We start from the raw sequence: 14,361 nt of genomic DNA, 5'->3' as shown, positions 1-14,361 counted from the left end.
ATGATTTGACAAAAAAAGAGCTTGAAATAAACAGTTTTTATTTTATTAAGTAAGTAAATCAGACACAGTGTCAAGAAAATAGTTGGTACTTTAGCTCATAGTCACCTTATCTGACTGATATGGCACTTTTAAGACCAATAACTGTCACGGATTGCCGGGGCAAGCCGTGTGGAATTGTAGAAAGGGACCAAAAGGCGGCAGCTCTGGTGCAGGTGAGTGTTTATTCACAGAGGTGGGTAAGTACAAACAACGGTGGCGACAAAACATGAAACTGGAAACCTAAACTGGGTAAACTAATAAGACAAACCAGAAACGAGGATGCAGGGAGGTCCGGAGAAATACATACGGGAAGACGCAGGGAGACCGAGAGGAAACAACACAGACGAACCAGCAATTACTATGACAGAAGACACAACTTAAATACACTCAGAGAACACAGGGAGATTACATACAGGTGGGAACACAGCTGGGAGTGATCACGTGACGAGAGTAGGGAGACAAACTGAAACACTCACATAAGACGCAGACCTTCACAATAAAACAGGAAACACATACACAACACACCAACTTAACACAGACTGGGGGACACAGAACATAGGAACATGAACCATGAAACAGAAGAGTATAAACACCCAAGGTAACCAAAACCACAGAATACTAATAAACTAAACAAACACGGAGTCGCAGACTCCGGATCATGACAATAATGATATTTGCTGATATAATTAGTAAGTATCCGGTTATAGTTATAGATATTGTTCATCCTAAAACCGAGGCAGTTAACAAAGAAAGTTTCATCCAGATTGATTAACATAGGAGTCGTACACACATACCTTAGATCAGCGGTGCCCAACCTTTTTTCACCACAGACCGGTTTATGCCCGACAATATTTTCACAGAACGGCCTTTAAGGTGTCGCGGATAAATACAAAATAAAAGTAGTACCGGTACCGAAAAAAAGAAGATTTATTGAAAAGACCCAGGACAACCGAGTAAACGATAAAAAGGATAACAAAATAACGCTGACAACCGATAAAAACCCTGAAAACCATACATTTCACACCTGAGCCTCAACTCTCGTGGCCTGGTACCAAACGACTCACGGACCGGTACCGGTCCGAGGCCCGGGGGTTGGGGACCGCTGCCTTAGATCATTATCGCATGATTTTAATTAATTAACTCAGGCTTGGAGCGGAAAGGTGCCCTCTGGTGGCCAAACTTTGCAACATCAACACCCATAACATGCCTGAAGGGTGTTTCTTGGGTTTCTTCTTTGATGAACATAGTTAGCTAATATCGGTCGATAATATTGGTTCACTAATAAATCAGTCGGGCTCTAATGGATATGCCGATTGAGATGACGTCATGTTTTGGGACTTTTCCGAAATATAAACACAGATTCTTGTTAGTCAGAAGCAGCCTGGCTTCACTCTGTTGCAGCTCCTCAATAAAATAAAATACATCTACATTGTTTACATTCGCTGGTACCTCTGTCTTTAAAATCTGTTTATATACAATTTTCCCCTTTGTCACTTTAATCTCAATGAATAGGTTTGTCCCACTACATTTACAACATGGAAATATTGAGATTTTTCTTGGAGCTTTGCCTCCTTTTCCATTAACTTTTTCTGTTCACCTGTAATTACGCTGACATCCCTAACATGCTAACATGTACTAATGTGACTTTTCCTCCTGCTGATCTCAGAAATAATCTGTCCTTTACTCGTCGCTCTACTTTTTTTTTTTTTTTAATGATATTAAATGCTACATGAACAAATTTACACCGGAGGCGTAAAAACCGGAGGCGTACTTAGTTAATCCTGTGCGCTTCTGACAGACAACGGAGCCTGTGGTTGTAAACACGTGACAGCAGGTGTCAGTTTCCTTGCTTCTCCTTTAGCGGGGCTTCATTTTTCTCCTCCTCCTGACAGGAGAAACAGCAAGGGGCTAATAAAACCCCGCCGTGATAATGACTTATAATGGCACTGCTCTCATCCAGCTCTTTCTGGATCAATACTTGTAAACAACTTCTTCATTTGCTCGCTGAGCCCCTTTTGTGAATGAAATGAGAATATCTGCTGCCGGATTTGGAAAATAAGGCGCCATCAAAGGAAGAGGAAGTGAGGTGGAGGGGGGTGAAACGCAAGAGATGATTTAATTTTCATTGTCTCACACAAATATTTAAAGCCATGGCTGGTGGAAATCGTAAGCCTCTACGGAGCGGGGGGGGGGAATGAAGAAAGCAAGCCTGCAGCATTTTTACAACCCATTTCATCAGAGCACAGAGGGATGTAGGAGGAAGGAAGGCTGAGCAGCGCTGCCCTTGTTCTTCCTCAGCCTCCGGTTCATCTTTGCTTCTAATTGTCGCAGAGTGGGCTCAAAGCCGTTCAGCGCGTTCACCTGTGACATGTCCAGCACCGCGCGTCCTCGGGGAAGAGCTGCTACTTTCATGCCACCACGCTGTTTCCAATCAGGCTTCTTCTCATCCATTTCTTTATTTCCCTTTTTTTTTGCACTTTTCCCCTTCTTCCTGTCAGTGATGGAGCGCCTGACATTCAGCTAGAAAGTTTTGGTTGGTTGGGTTTTTTTAGGCAGAATACAAATAAGTACAAACACCTGGGTTGAGATGTGTGTTTGTGCGTGCGCAACACTTACTAATGAAGTATCTGGGCTGCTGGACGCACAGGTCCGACACTCGGAGGATAAATAGATTCGTGTGTCTGCGTCCCTTTCTGTTTTTCATCAACGTCTGCTCAGGCAGTGAACGCCACGCACCAGATTGATTGATCGAGCATTTTTGTTTTTTCTCGTTAGCGTAGTGTCTCTGTGCGCCCTGCTCCTCCTGACCAATACTAATGTGCTAAAGCAGTGCACCGGATTAGATTCCTGCTAATTGTGACCTTATCAAACAGACTGGATGCCGGCTTGACACGATTGATTCAATGCTACATGTGAGCATTGCCTAGAGGGAGTAATAAAGGGTCTGTGCGCTGTTGTGCAGGTCAAGTGTCCTTTCATTTCCCCCCTTTTTTTTTTTTAAATTTATTTACAGGAGCAGATCAGTGCAGCTTCTTTAGTGTAGACATTACTAGGCATTTCAACACCTCCCCCAAACAACTCTCAAATCTCCTTCATGCCACACTTGCAGCATCTTAGCTGACTTACTTGGGTAAAAGGAGTCCAGCTGGGTATGGAGTAGTTCAAAGGGTTGTTTAAAGGTTAGAGTACAGTCTTGAGGAGACGCGAGAACATGAAGGGCCTGCACCACTGAGCCACCGTGCTGCCAAATGTTAACCGTTTCCCTCCATAAAGACATCATTTTACGACCTCATTTGCAGCCTCCATGACGTGTTTTGACACCTAAGTGTATATCAATAAAGATGCAGTTTGATGATAGCTGCACAGAGGCCACCTCACTGACCCAGTCATTTTGTTCTCGACGCAGAAACCGCTCAGTTCAGAAAAATACCTTCAAGAGTTGCTCTTCAAGGCTTTCAAGCAGCAAAAGTTAAAACTTTGATATTCCTCTCTCTCTTCAGAGCTGCGCGTAACCTTGACAGCAACACGTAAGCAAATAAATAAAAAGGGTTTAACCTTTAATCTGTGCTGATTACAAGCACGGTGTGGGAAAGTGACTGTTGTGACCAAACAACCAACAGCCTGTTACCTCTTCAGAGGTCACAGGGCTTCCACGTGACAATCCCTTCCCCTTGCACTGTTTTTAAAAATGTAAATTAAATGGATTACTGTTTATACAGCCCTCGTCTACCCTCACTGAGCACTCAGTGCTTTTACACCACCAGCCACCACAGCTGCCTCAAATCGTGAACAACATGGTTAAAATGTGCACGAGCTTCAAAAGCCTGTTGCTATATTAACGTTTACACTTATTACGGATGCCACCCACAGTCGCTTGTTAATTCATTCGGGTTCCATTTACATATTTTTGCATTTTGCTCTCAAATACCATCATTAAACTGGTATTCTAATGCGGCCTAAATAAAATAGGAATGCAGCCCTGTGAAACCCTCACTGAAAACAGCATTAAAGGGATTTTAACACTCTGCCCTAGTGTGTTGTTCCTTTTTTAATCAGTAAATCAGACTATAAATGCATCCAAGTGGCCTGAGAGGCTGTACCAAGAGTAACCCTAGCAGACCTAAAGCTGTTTATTTCTTTTATATGAATTCTGCATCATAGGTTTTAGAAGGAAGCTGGTCTCGTTGGTTGGGAAGCTCCCATTTTACAGTCTAGTTTCATTTTTGACTTTTGCATGAATGACAGGGTGAAGTGCTGGCTCAGCTGCTTACTCTCGCTGAAAACTGAGCACAGACTTCTTGGACGACCTGTCAGCATAATTAACCTTCTTATTTTATTTGATATCTGATTTAAGTAAAAACGGTCCAGAAGACGCCAACATCGCAAATGCTGCTGAAAGGTCCAGTTCACTGACTACGCTTTGCTGTGTCCATGGTGATGTAAATTTTAAGCGTTTGTCCAGTTCAGACTGGGGAGTTAAATATCCCAGTCCCACCCACAGAACCTACAGATTTGCACAAATGAGAAAACGACTCGGAGAAACCAAAACCATTATTGTACCCAACTGTAAACATGTTTATTCCTGCTGTGATGTTGGGTAATTTTGGTGCTCTGTGAGGATTGACTTTCTTTTGGAGCTGGCCTCATGTGGCCATCTCAGATACTCTAATTTCCACACTGTTGATTTTCACCTAGTTTACCCACAATGCATCACGGCCATAGACGGTTTAACCAAGGACACAGGTGTTGCACTAGTTGTAACTAGCAGAAATGGGTAGCGGGTTACAGGGGTGGGCATTAGCGCGTTAGCTTAAAGTCTGAGTCGCTAAAGGAGTTAGATCGTCATGGTAACATATAGGTTCAGGCTACGTTCAGAGTCTGAGTTTAAAATTGACTCTCAGCGTGCATCAAGTGTGATATACGTTCTCTGCTGAGGAATTCCAGTTTATATAGACCACTTGTTGATGTTATTGGTACCGCTGACTGAAGTTACTGCAGTGCAAACTGTGGTTTGCTTTATCAGAGGATTCGCAGTCATTCAGCTGGAGATGCAGAAAATACTTAAATGATTTTTGTTTTAATGTTTTGACCTGATCTACAGCTTTGATTTCCAAATTTATAAGTTATCTTTGTAGGGTAATTATTAATCAGTAAACTTAATTTTACTTTGATCTGGTGACAAACTAAAGCAACAGTTCTTATTGTTTGGGGGTTGTTTTTTTTTTTTTGGTTTTTTTTTTTACATCTTCTTTATTAGTCATATCTGAACACACTGAGTGACATTTAACATTTGCATGCATACAGATAAAAGTTTCAGAGCTAGAAATAAACTACAGCGCCTAGCAGTAAAAATAAATGAATTAATTAACTCAAGAATTTATATTTATCTAACTGGTTGAGCTTGCAATGTTCATGAATTCAGGACTAATCTGCAGCATTACTCTCTTTCACCTTTTTTGCAGCACCAGTGTTGCATTTTACTGTTACACTGTAATATTCTGCATAGATCTCGATCACCCATTCCCCTGGTAAGGTCTCTGATTGGAGTAGTCAGCACTCAATTGATCTGTTTTGTGAAGAAGAAGAGCTTCAAATGGTTCCTTCTTATGCAGCCTGAAGCACGGAGACTGAAGCAGAAAGCCCGAGTTAACGGAGAAAGCTAATAACCATCGTCGTGATCCTCATTCTCTCCGACTAGGTTTTTAGGTTTTGTCAAGCCAGTCAACACAAAGAAAGCCTGGCTTCTTTCAGCTCACCTCATTTGCAGTCTTTACACAAAAACATCATTAAAATCAGAACGTTTGCACATCTGCTAACCTGAAAATCCATTTTTATGCTTTTACACCTGGGGAAAGACGTTTTCTTTGGAAAGATGTTTTCAGATGTGTACATTGTATAAGAATTGGTGACGTTGATCAAAAGGATCAATGACTTTTTATTCTTTTATGTCCATTGCGAGTTTCTGCCATCTGGCTTATGGTTTTGTCGAGCGAAAGATTTTATTGAGCAATCCAAACTCTGACAGACCCGAAAAATGGGCAGGATTATTTTATCAGCATCTTGAGAAGCCATGTGTATTTATATCCTCGGACGACCTTACACACAGCGGAAAGTTTCATATCGATCCAACACGGTGAGGTTTATAGACTTCAAACTGGAAATAGAAAACAGAGACTCAATGCTGACTGAAAATCCTGAGTTTAGACCTGCAGCTGAAGAGCGGAGTGGGACCTGATCTCCTGATGGTGAACTCGGTTCTTCATCCTTGGCCTGCAGATGCTTTACGTGAAGAGATGAAAGAAGAAGACAAACATAAATGTTCACCTGTCCCACCCACTTATCATTATTAAACCTATGAATAGCTGTTGTCAGCTCCATCTAATAGAGTGTGGAGTTTTCCCCGGACTCCCATACATGCATTATTAATTACGTGTTACGGGGCGAAGAGGCGCAGAAGCACAGTCAACACAGGATATCTGAGTTGTGCTTGCAACCAGATCTGCACTGTTATACAAACATCGTTGTTATATCAAGATACAACTGCTCTGAGGAAGACTGCAAATCTATATGCATTCAGCCGCTTCAGGTTTCTGCACAGATTTGACTGCAGCGTTTGTGAGCCTTTGAGTGGAGGAAGCATTTAGCAGTGACAGAGACCTTCCTGCCGTGGGTTTTTTTTTCTCCTTTTAGCAAATGCATTTACTGGCTCATCCTCTCGACAACACACGAGTTACCCACATATTATTCTCCTTCCCTTTGAAGCGCAGCTGCCTCTGAAAATGTTGGCTAATTCCCACTGCTTAGTCACTGACAATCTGTGCCAAGATGAGATCTGTTCCAATCAATCGCCCCCCACCCCACTCCTTTGCAACTTGTCAGACCCGCCTTTACTTAACAAGGCAGGGGAATGATGGGATCTGCCATCTGTGTAAATTGCTCCATAATCTCATCTGACTGGTTGTTTTCTGATGAAGCAGACAGAACGTGGCCGCCTTTACTCTTTCGGTTTTTCCCAGACATTATTGGCTCACCTGTCAGACAGCACTACTGGCTTCGATCGCGCCAAAGACATATTAGGGTGGGAAATGGCAGGTTGAACCATGATGATTATCACCTCCATCTATCCTGGATTGTTATCATTAGTGTGGAGACATGTTTCGCATTTAGACTAGAAGATAAAAACGGCCCGCATGTGTTTGGGGCTGACTCGGTGTACTATTTGAATTTGATCCTGCTTCTTCATCATCATCATCTGTATTTCAACTCCCCAGTTAAAGCCGACACTTTCAAAGCATTTTCTGCCAAAAAAAGGGCACTTTTGTAGTTTGTAGTCTGAACGTCTTCCTCCTAAATGACATTCAATGGAGTAATTGTGGACTCGAGACCCATACCACCTAACCACTGTCTGCGCTGACAAGGGTGCGTTTTGTTGTCGTCTCCCCATCTGAGGGATGCTTTGTGGGTATTTTCATGACAGAGATACCCTTGTTTTCAGCTACTTTTGTTGGGAAGCGGGGAAAAAAATGTCGTTTTGAAGCTTTACAGGAGGATACGTGACCTTTACGTGGACTGTTTTTGATTAATTCAATTCCAGAGCCGACGCAGAAGCAGCAGAGAGGGCGCTTCCATCGCCCTCGGGTCGTTATAGGTGGAAATCTGACCTTAACAGTGCGTCTCTGCACCTTCTAGTAAAAGCAGAACAAACAATTAAACAGAGAAACTCTCTTTGGTGAGCATTTATAGAGCCTCGCAAAGCAGCAGTGCCAGGTCCTGGGCGGGAAATATCGCGTCACTGTGAAACTTGTTATTTATTAGGATCTGCAGTGTAGCCAGACGTTTTATTTTCACACGTCACCTCCCTGGCTGGTTTGAAATAGTGGAGCCTTCCTGTTACTTATATTAAAATCTGACTTTGATGCATTGTTCGCCATCATTTAAAGCATTCTTAATCAAACTTCCCCTCCTTTTACGATCAATCTAGACAACAGACCAAACGGAGGCTCATTACATCTTCTTGTAGACAATAAATTTTTGTGTGTTTCTGTGCTGCTGCTGTCACTGACATCCCCTCAAATGTTGACTTGAATTCTCCTGGCTAAACACATACCAGTAAATCATCGCTCATACTGGGACTGTAGATGTATAGATTAGCTACCATGCAGCTATCCTGTGGTTAATGTTCTGCCATTAGCAAGCTGCTGCTTTAGCAAGTTTTAAGCTTGGACTAAATACAATTTCTGCAACAAAAATTTAAAGTTATCGTTTACTGTGCGACTCTTGTTTCGCCCTACTCGTCTTTATAACGTTGCTTCAGTTCATTGAGGTTTGCACCACAGCATTTCAGTTAAGGTCTAGACTTTCACCGGACCTTTGCAGCAGCTTGATTTTCTGTTGTTGATTTGTTGCTGTGCATGGCTTAATTGTCCTGTCGTATGAGCCAGTTTGTGCCAAGCTTTAGCTGTCACACAGATGATTGAGATTTGACTCTAGATATGACTACAGAGGACATCGTTCCAGAAGTCTTCAGGTTTGGTCAGATGATACTTTGTAAGAGGGAAAAGGCTATTCCTGCTGTAGCTGCTAATTAGTGCTAACACATAAATTACACCTAGCTGTCACTTAGAGCACTCCTCTTATATAAATTGTAATGGAAAAGTAAGAGTTGAAGAGCAAACCCGTTATTTGCTCAAGGATGTAAACATTTTAGTTTCTGCAGGGACCGACTCGCTTCAAGTCGGTCCCATGCAGTTCCTCATGTGGCCAGTCGAGGAACTGCAGTTTTTGCCAGTTTGCAATCACAATTAGCTAATCCAGTGGTTCCCAAACTTCTTTTTGCTAGGCCCCGCTTTGTTTTACAAGAATATTTGTAAACATTTTTTATTTTATTTTCATGCCCCCGCAATGGCTCTGCTCCCCACACTTTGGGAAACTCTGTTAGTGCTCTGTCTCATAAAAGCTACTTGTTAATTTATTATAGTGCCTTCATTATTCTGTTCACACACCACTGACAGGTTGTCAGCCAGCAGATACATCTTAGCAATCAGAAATAAAATCATGTATCTGGCCACATGGAAAATGGAAATCCAAGTCGTTTTTCTTTTACCTCTAGTTGGGCTCCACCAGCTCATTGGGATAATATCGGTTCTTTTATCTAATAATGCTGAGGAGACTAAAGGCTGGTGGCATCCCTGCTACTCCAGCTCTGCCTCATAATAAACAGTGAGCAGATTCTCTGGCCACATTTTTGTCTGTCTCCATCTCAGACCTGGTTCGTCCTGGCCTCCCTCCTTCTCCACAAAGCCCCCGCCTCCTTCTGTCTCCCCCAGCTGTACGCTACTGCGGAGAAGCGACGAGTGAATGAAACCTTTCTTTGAGCGTCAATGTTGCACTTATGTGTCAAATCTAGCGGAGAAAAAGTTCCACGGCGTTAGCAATTACCCCCATTTCCTTAGCACTTCAGTCTGCTGGAGACTTCTCTGTTTTTGTTTTGGTTTCTTTCCCACTGAAGTAATGTGCAATTAAATAAAAGTTTTCATGTGTGGTTTTAAAGTTTAAAGGAAGGTTGCTTTTTTTTTTTCTCCTTTTTTTATAATGCGCTGCAGTGTGCGTGGGTTTTGCACGTCTCTGTTCCTGTCTGTCATTCTGATCTCGTTTGAATGCACCCAACACCTTCACAGCCACTTAGTGCAAGCGGCCTTGTTTATCTGTCTCTGTGTTCGGTTCTCTGCGGCTGCCAGCAGCGCTGAAAAGCTGCACCAACAGATTCCTCTCACAGCATGTTTCATTTTCCTTGTCATCGCTTAACTAACAGTGCCAATGCAGGTTCTGCTCCGTTTGGTCATCCCTGAATCTCTCCCTGTCGGTCTGACTTTACTCCTTTTTCCTCTGATAATCCACCCTCTGCTAAATGTGTCCAAAGGCTGAATTATATTAGAAATTCAGAAGTGCACAATTTATCCAAATGTTCGTGAGTGCTGCAGTGGTGACATAACTGTCCCCCTGGAAACCTGGCACTGCAAAACAGTAGCATGCATCCAAGTCTATATAGAGGGGGACGAGGAGAAACAGCAGCAGTAGACTAACTCAATTTTTTTTATATATACAGCAGCAACCTAGATCTCCTGCCTGTCATCCTTCATTGATTTTGCAATCCAGCGGCATCCAAGCAGAACCATACAAGCCCATAGACCTCAGTCTGCCGCTGATAGCCGATCTCTATTACCCAACTAGCTCAAGGCTTCGGTTCGAGGGGCTAAACTTCTCAGGGGAAGAGGCAGAGAGCTCCAACTGGCGTAACGGAGCGACGGTAAATTTATGAGCTGCTTGGAGAACGGATCATCTTCTCTCCCCCACTTTTATTATCCCATCAGATCTGACGTGATAGCAATAATACATGACGGCCTGTCACATTCTGCAGATCTGGCGGCGAATATGAATGATGATTTCAAATGCCTGGGTCTAATCGGCGTTAAATTGCTTTAGTAAATATGTTCAGCTACCAGCACTCTGTCTTCCTCCTGTCTCTGACTTTGAATGAAGCTCAGAGTAATAGGCTTGTAGTTGTCACAATGTTTAAGACCCGTGTTGGCGTCACGGTTCATAATTAGCTTTTAATGCACATAGTCGGCTTGAGGGGAGGAAATCGACGGAAATGTGGAATGAAAAGAGGCCTGCTGTGTGGCCATAGTAATTCAGGCTTTTGTTCTCTAATTAAATGACCTCAGAAGGGAGCGCTAAGCTTAAGTTTGTGTGTGGGGCGCCCTCTGATAAGGAGGTTTGCGCCAAGTGTGTTCAATCTTGCAATGAATAGGGCGTCTACTACAAAGCCCAAGAAGCCCTCTCCGTGTCCCCTTCGCCTCCTTGTTAACTGTTGGAAATTTGGCACAAAACGCCGTGTCTTTAACAAGTGGCTCACAGCCCCTTCACATAGTTCAAGACACTGTAGTTAGGGACACGGTAGCCCCCGGTGTTTTCTCACTATTCTATCCTTCAGTTTTAAAAGCAAGACACTGAAAGACTTCCCTGCAAGCTGAAGCTGCACATACTCTTCCATTAGTGTGTTTATTCCACGGCAAAGCAAATTGCACGCTCTTCTCTTTCTTTCTCTTCTCTCTCTGATGTCTGCGGTTCGAGGCGGACAGAGCTGAAGCCTGTGGGAACACATTTTAACAGTTACCTCCATTTATTTGTGTTTGTATTTTAACCATGTGGGCTAATTTGGTTCTACTTTGAACGGGGTTTTGTTTGCCATGCGCACACAGTTTCAAACCGTGTTGTTTTAAATATATGCAGCTGCAGTCGAAGCACTTACTCCTTGCTCTGGATAATCCAAAGATCCCCGCTGTCAACAGTTCTCACTGGGAGTATTTTATTTAATGGAAAGTAGTCCCAGTAAAACACTCCTGACAGTGAGGCCTGTGGATTATTTAGAGTAACTGGAGCACTGGAAAAAGTTGCTGTTGAATATTTCAGATGTTTCTTTTTCTTTCTTTAAGCTGTAAGCACTGGAAACACGTTTTCATTCATAATATATTTGGCATGTGAGAAGTGAGGTAGATATGTGGATTAAAGCTGCTTTTAAGTTCAGATGATGAACGTTTTCTGAATAATCAGTAAGAATAGCACAAATCAAACACAAATTTACAGGTTAATTAATTTTGATTCATGAATTGCCAGTTTTATGGAACTTTATATTGTAAAGCAAAGACCCTACAATATCAGAGAGAAAACCCCAACAGTCATGTGACCCCATCTATCAAAACAGGTTATTTTATTGTTTTAGCTATTTTCCAAACAGTACTGAAAATACAGAAATATAATGAGCACGAGCTAAAGTGCAAGCTCTCAGGTTTAATGAAAATATTAGATTAACCATTGAGGAATTACATGTGTCTATATTTGTCATAAAACTTGAGAGTGATTATGCTTTTTTTCATTTTGTTTGTTTGTTTTTGTCCATATAGGCCTCGGTCACACAGGTCTAAAAAAAACCCTTGCAGGTTAAAAGTAATTACAAGGTGATTCTCTCAGTGACACGAACCAGAAACGGAGAACATTCACCTTCAAAATAAAAGTTATGCTTTGCACAGCAACCGACACATTTCAAAAGGTTCAAAATGTCCACGTTTTAAGTTTGCAGAGTTTGACTGCCATCGTGTAATTAGTTTGCAAGTGTTTGGAGACAAGTCGGCATCTTCCATAAAAAAATCCTGGCGACCTCAGCAACCTGTTAGTGATCCAAATAGTCGCAGCACCGAATACTTCTTTGTGACAGCTTTTACACCACCAACTGCCAGCAACCTCCAGCAACCACTTGCCAGCTGGAGGCAGAATGCACATTTTTCCCTAGAAGCAGGTGGTTGCCAATGGGTCATCAATTTCACGGTGACTACCTCTTTCATCCACTTGCAACCAGTCAGGGATTATTTCTTTTTCCCTTGTGGTCGGTGGTTGCCAGCCCTTAAATAACAAAAAGTATGTCATTGTCCAAAATTATATAGACCTCATTGTGGGAAGTATAGGAAAAATAACTAAGATGTAATATAGCGCTGTGCGATATGAACAAAATCTCATATCCCGATATAAGAATTCTATCGTCCTGATAACGATATAAATCACAAAAATGTAACATTTTCTGTGAATTCTGTGAATCTCGGGCAGCTCGACTTGCGGGAAGTGTTTCCAGTTGCGCTTCATGTAGCTGGAGTCGAGTGTTTTAACAGATGCATGAAACTAGACATTTTTAGACATAAGTTGTAATGCCCGCCGTTTTTTTTGTGAGTATTTATTACACGGCGTGCTGCGGGGAAAAGCCTGTTCTAACGTTTGAGCCTAAGGTTTATTTTTTAGCACCTGACGGCTCTTTTTTTACTTCTCATCCGTAAACTCTGTCCATCTGCTCTTTCACGTGATTCGGTTTATTTTGAAAAGTCTCAACAGGATCTTGAGCTTTATTGTGAAAGGTTTATGTGGAACATAAACAAGCGGACACGAGATGGTTTTACCATCGTTGCTGCTAACCACAACGCATAAAAACAGGCGGTGTCCGTCCGTAGTGTGGTTATATTAAATATAAGAGAAAAAGAGAACTTTAAGAAATTAATATAGCCACTACAGTGAGCATCAAAACGATGAAAAAAATATTACAGTAAACAGTTTATTTTGCGACACCACAAAACAAACAATAGCGTAAAATGAAACGATAGACGTTTTTATATCGTCATCCGATATATATCGTTATATCGAACAGCCCTAATGTAAGATAATATTTGGAATAACCATTATATTAAGGTTCCCATCATTCATATGAGTCAACTCTCTGTCAAAACCTTTGAGAATAAAGAGTGTGTCCTTAAGACACCTGGCACTGCACACCCGTAAAACTCTTCTTTTGTCTTTGCCATTCTCTCTCTGCAGTCGCAGTACTCCATTTTAAAAATAATCCAAAAACGACACTTGATCCCACGTTGGGAAAGTTTCAACATAGCAACTGTTATTTCTGTTGTTGTTGGCCAAGGCGCTCTTTGGACGGACATGCGAATGAGTATCTCCATTACAGCTGTTCTGCACGCTGACAGCCTTCAGCCATTACAGCCACCTGGCACGTCTCCACGCCATCAGTCCAGTTGTGAGCATGCGGAAACGACGAGGCACCGTCAGAAACCAGATCTCGCTTTCATGAGTGGAACATTAACAGCTGCTCGGGAAGGTGTAAGAGCAGGGGCTGAGAGTATGTTCGCATTCACACAGATGAAGGGGAGGCTGCCGGAATCGCAGATGACATCTTAATTGGCCTTTTGGTGCCAGATGCCAGCCTGGAAAGACGTCCAGGCCAGGTCCAAGCTGTAACTGTGTCTCAGTTGCCAGGCATGGCATTAGGAAAGGTTTTTAGGAGCCTAGTGGCTCCGCTGGGAGCTCCCACGGGTATTAGGTTCTCCAGTGTTGTGCTGCCTCCCCTCCTCGTACAAACACCCTTCTTCTCTCTCCATGCTTCCTGCAGAGCACTCTGAGGCTTTGTCAACACCCGTCAATCTGAGGCGAATTCAGATAAAGAAAAGCCCAAGGACGACAAAGGCCAGGCCTTCTTTGTGTTCAATCTATTCACACCGAGCTACTGGGGTCTGGCTTTTCTGCAGCTTCGTGCAGTGTTTAGGTGGAAACAGCCCCCCCACGCCTCACAAAAAACCCTCCACCCTTCTCATTTAAGCTACATTGATGTCCTGCAAATATCCAGTTAGCCACAAAATAACTGCCAACCTCTAACCCTGAACCACCTCTTACTGTTCCCTTTCCCACTCCCCTTTATGTGACACCTTTCTCAGA

The 14,361-nt window shown here is 42.6% G+C and overlaps 1 protein-coding gene across 1 annotated transcript in view; it reads left to right on the top strand.

Moving 5' to 3' along the window:
- The window catches only part of hs2st1a (heparan sulfate 2-O-sulfotransferase 1a), a 36,717-nt gene that overhangs the window by 7,645 nt on the left and 14,711 nt on the right, over nt 1-14,361 (top strand). The gene's annotated exons all lie outside the window — the stretch shown is intronic.

This window comes from Maylandia zebra, linkage group LG18 (genome assembly GCF_041146795.1).
Source record: "Maylandia zebra isolate NMK-2024a linkage group LG18, Mzebra_GT3a, whole genome shotgun sequence".
NCBI lineage: Eukaryota > Metazoa > Chordata > Actinopteri > Cichliformes > Cichlidae > Maylandia > Maylandia zebra.
The sequence above is the reverse complement of the archived record's forward strand: the minus strand, read 5'-3'. Positions and strand labels throughout refer to the sequence as shown.